We start from the raw sequence: 6,000 nt of genomic DNA on the forward strand, positions 1-6,000 counted from the left end.
TGAAATTTTAACCCGAACATAACAGATGAGCATTATTTAGAAAATGATGTCACACGTTATCGAGGATACCATTCTTTCTGGATGTGCAAAAGGGGATGGCGTCTTTATTCCAAGAATTCCTGTTACTCCATCAGGAGCAGACATTCCTTTTACATTCAGAAGACTACAATTTCCCCTTCGTGTGACTTTTGCCATGTCCATAAACAAATATCAGGGTCAAACACTGTCTGTAGCTGGTCTTCTCTTGGAAGAGCCCTTCTTCTCACATGGACAACTGTATGTTGGCTGCTCAAGAGTGAGCAGCAACAAAAAACCTATTTGTATATGCTCCACAAGGGAAAACAAGGAACATAGTTTACAATGAGGTGTTATAATCACAACAGCAAGAAAGTATGTACATGATCACCTTCTTTTACGAAACTTCATTGACTTTCATATATTTATATTGATATACATATATATACGTGTGTTTAGGTGCGTTTGTGTATATATATCTCTATATATAAAGATGATGCGTAGTCTAGACGGCGTTTATAGATTTCATTATTCTCTTTAACCCGGGCAACGCCGGGTATTTCTGCTAGTATATATATATATAAATGAGACCTGAACATCAGCATGTGTACTGGTGCATCATTTAACATGCATGTTGTCAAGTTGACAGCAAAGTGCAGACAACTGGCGGGGTGGAGACTGAGGACATTCAGAACAAGGGTTCAAAAAGTCATGCTGACTCTATGGAAGACATTTATTTTGATGAAAGTCAAAGTCGATCTCAGTGGATTTTGAACTCAGAAGATAAATACAGACGAAATCCCGCTAAGAATTTTGCCCGGCGTGCAAACGATTTTGCCAGCTCGCCACCTCTGTTATACATATATATATATATACACATATATATGTATATATATATATATATATATATATATATACACATATACACACACACACACACACACACACACACACACACACACACACATATTAGAGGCAGCTCGGAACCGCTAATTTACAAGAATAGACACAGGCACACCTGCACACACACATGTACGACAACGATATTTTCAGTTTCATTTACTAAAGCAATTAAAAGTCTTTAGTCACCCCGAGGGTATAGCAGAAGACACTTGTGCAAAATGCTACGCAATGGGACTGAACTTGGAAGTATGTGATTGGAATGCAAACGTCTTACCGCACAGCCATTCCATCGTCTATACATGTTCCTTACTTTTCTTATATGTATTTTATAATATGAAAGAAATATTATTATCACCACTTATAATATATCTAACTCTTCAATCAACGACGACATGACTTATTGTATTTGAGCGCGTGCTCTCGACACTGTCTCTCGCATTATGTTGTTTTGTACTTTTTCAATTTCAAAGGATTAATGAGTCGTCTGGTATAACCGTCCTTATATTGTATACTTCATGAACTGCGGAGACTTGTGCGAAAATGTTAGAAAAATTGCATTTAACTTTCATTTTTCTGCACAATGAAGTATCCATAGATTTCTCGTATAGCTAAATCAGTTGTTTTGGTATCAAATTATTCTCAACAGTGTCTGTATTACGAATGAAATTGTTCCAAATTACAATTTAAATTATGTCACGAATTCAATTTTGGGAAAATACTGCAGACACTATCACACTAGTCACAATGTAGCCACTAATGACTTCAACACATCACTTCAAGTACTCGTTAGATAGCACTTACATTCATATTTTATTAAACCCAAAACGACAGATAAGGCAATTACCACGTTATTCTACTCACACAGATACATTTTACTTACCATTCTCATACGCCTACACCATCGCTTTCTTATCACCTATATAACATCTTCTGTTGAATTATTCGTTGATATTTATGTTCACAGCTATGTTACATTTACGTGTAATAAAACCCTCATAGATTTCTTTTCATGTAATGGTGTTCATGTAATTATATAGACGACTATTTTCAATTGTTATTAATGTGAAATTTTCCACTAGCTTTATATTAAGCTACAGTAACACATACTTGAACAATCAGAAATGTTTCCAGTTAATCTATAATCGATATCAAAACCTCTGACATTCGTATTTTAGCTTAGATGAATAATTATTGATTTAATAGGGCCAATCAATAGTTCGCAATATTTACTGAAAAGTTTTTGAAAAAATTGATTTGAAGAAACATACTCCAACTCATTTCGATTAGCGTATTCTCTCTATATTTCTCTTCTTATATAGTGATATATGTGTGTGTGTCTCTGTATGTATATATATATATATATATATATATATATATATATATATATATATATATATATATATATGTATGTGTGTGTGTGTGTATATATATAATATATGTACATATATATATGATTATATACACATATGTATGCATTTATATATATATATATATATATATATATATATATATATATATATATATATATATATATATATATATATATATGGAGAGATTTCACAAAAGACGAAGACCGCTGGTGTAGACAACAAACAGATGTATTAGTATAACGCTCGGGAAGTGAAAAGTCTTTAGTGTGTACATATATATGTACATACACACATGAGGTTATATGCATATTCTTGTATATGCATACACATAATATTAAATTACAACCGTCAATCATACGAGCCCTTGGTATTAGCGTTCACTAAATGTTTTAGGGTCACATATGGTCGCGAACGGACTCAGACCGACTCGCGCCCCTCGAAATTTTGAGTCAGTGTATTAACATGCGATAGGCGTCGAGAGATAGGGATTCACCACAATGGACTCTTAATGTTATTCTCTTCATCTTGAAGATATAAAAAAGAAAAGCGACCGCGTCGGTCTGTTTATATAGCTCGGTGACCTGAAAGAAATATCCGCAATTCATTGAATACAGTGCTCTGGTGTCTGAAATATTAGACTGCTGTACTCATGCATGCATACACACATAGTAGTCTAAAGTATATAAAGATAGAATATAAATTATTAGCTGATGTGCAATAAATCTGTACAAATAGAATACATTCAGATTATGTAATAAAAGCAGCTCCATTGTGTAAAATTATCAATTAACCACTTAAGTGTGTTGTCAAAACCTCAGAAGCGGCTATTTTTCATCCGGAAAAATTCCCTTCAAAGACGTTTAGTGTTTAAAAAAACCCACAGTACAGGATGCGATTGATAAATTGTCGCATTTATATATATTTAATTTCGCGCATGCACATTGTTTCCGATTTTCTTTTTGCCTACACAGTATAGTAGGGTCAGTTGGGCACTGTCTGTGAGAAAAACAGCATCATGATGCAATTCATTCTGTCAGAAATTTGGAAACGACATGCTGTACCGCTTGGTATTCGTGCTGGAAGCTCCAATACGAAGAGATTGTGAACACAGAACAACCGTTGTCTTGCAGTGTCCCAAAAACATGTACCGAGAGTGATAAAGCTCAAACATCCAGTCAACATCATGGTGTTTGGAGTGATTACTAGTGATGGCGACGTTATGCCTCCATTCATCTTCCCACACGGCCTCAGACTAAACACGGAGGCTTATATCAAGTGCCTGGAGGAGGTAATGCTGCCCTATGTCAAGAGGGTGGCTACTGGAAGTCCCTGTTTGACAACAGGACTCTGCACCATGATGCATAAGTAGGAGAACCCAGTCATGGCTGTTTGACAATTTCTGCGACCACATCAGCCCTAACATCTGGCCACCTAACGCCCCAGACTGCAACCTCTTTGATTATTATGTGCGGGACGCAGTTGAGCTGGAGACCAAAGAAAAAAAGAGTCCTTGGAACACCAAAGATGAACTGAAGGCAAGGATTATGGCAGCATTCACCAACTTAAAAAAGGAGACCGCCCAAAAGAGTTTCAGGTGATTCTGAAACCATGGTTGAAGTCAATGGTGAATTTATTGAATAGATGTACTCGTTTGTATTTCAAGATATTTTTACCGAAATTTAGAAATTGCAGTCAAGCTACTAATTCTTCTACTACTATATATCTCCACAGACAGTAATACTCGAAACTTACATAGGCAAAAAGAAGAAAAAACAACGAAACCATCCAGTCTTGTCTCCTGATCGAGCGTGCATAGGTTTACCGATAATGGGGTTTTTTTCCATACCGAACCACTTCGTAAAAAAATTATTAATTATTAAATTTATAATTTTTTACCCTTATATATATCTATATATGCACACATATATTGGAAAATAATGCATCTACAAATGCAATACCCCTACCTGCATATCTCACCTCTATTTTCATTCCACCACTTCTCTCTCTATTTCACATCTTATCTAAATTAACTATTGCTTAATCATTTTCTCACACCGTCTCCGATGAAGGGATATAAAAAAATAATCCGGGAAACAGCTGTAAGCCCTTCTATTTATAAATGTTTTAAAATCTTCAAGGCCTTGGTTTTTTTATCTCATTCTAAAAAAAAATATATGTATATACGGACACACACACATCTATCTATCTATCTATCTCTCTCTCTCTCTCTCTCTCTCTCTATATATATATATATATATATATATATATATATATATATATATATATATATATATATATATATATATATATATATATATATATATATATATATATATATATATATATATATATATATATATATATATATATATATATATATATATATATATATATATATATATATATATATATAAATTTAAATAAGAGTTTTGACGCTAATATCCATATATATTAAAGTTTATGACCTATGTCAACATTTCTGTATAAGGTCAAATTCAACTCTCAATGCAAGTTAAATAAGTAAATTACCTTACACATCCTTACACATTTGGTAACGATTACATATTTTATCTCACCAATACATTCGGTAGATATCATTATATGAACACGCACACACACACACACACACACACACACACACACACACACACACACATATATATATATATATATATATATATATTCATATATTGTCAATTATCTGTCCGTGTTGACAAATAGTAATTGAGACAAACTAAATTCGTCAATTTCTCACGTTTATTTGTGGAACTGTTAGACACCTCCAACAGCTTTATACCGCTGCAACATAGACACAGTAATGATTAAATCATACTTTTTATGTCTCTTTTTCCCAAGAAGAACAAATGAAATTTCAAAAATGTGCTCTCTCTGACAATTGTACCTGTAATCTTTCCTGTTTATTGAATTATATGAAATGACACTTCTAAATACTTCTACGCTCAGATAACAGGAAACGCCAAAGTACGAGGAATAAAAGAAATCGTATAAAACCCGGCATCCTAATAAAACCACTAAACTGACAACCTGGGATATGAATCGCTTAGAATCTTAACGAATCCCTTATAGAATCTCTTAGAAATCGTCAATATTACAACAAGCATCGAATGAATTCGTAATTCTTAGTATTTGGTCTCCTGTCTCCGAAATAACCCCCCTCTTCAACAAAGACATGACGGCCACTTGACTTAGCAATCCCAAGTGTCGATATACTTTTCCAAATACATTTGAGTAATAACGCAACATCTGGAAGTGTAGATAATCTGAATTTTTGCATAAAATTTACAATCGATCTCAATATTTCGTGCGTTAATGAAGTTAAAAAAATATGCAAATTTCTAACCAAATTCCCTGGACTCATATATATATATATTCAAGACCTATTATAAAAAGTGTTACTTTGTACTGTGTATAAAATACTTGTATTCAAAACAACAAATAAATAGTGGAATGTAGGCAAAGTAGACAGAGACAACTTGTCTTGAATCTATGTTTGTTGTATTGTTTCCCTTTCTCCTAAGCTAACACAATAGTACAAGCATTACACAAATCTTGGTTCTATGAAAGCTATTTGTAATCTCCTGTGAAAAGAACGTACATATTATGAATGTTACGTCCCTTAATATTATGCATTAATATCAAACCAAAATTCTACGTTTCTACAAATGATGGCTTCATATTAGAACTCAGGTGT

This window comes from Octopus bimaculoides, chromosome 9 (genome assembly GCF_046866305.1).
Source record: "Octopus bimaculoides isolate indiv1 chromosome 9, ASM4686630v1, whole genome shotgun sequence".
In the NCBI taxonomy this organism is placed as follows: domain Eukaryota; kingdom Metazoa; phylum Mollusca; class Cephalopoda; order Octopoda; family Octopodidae; genus Octopus; species Octopus bimaculoides.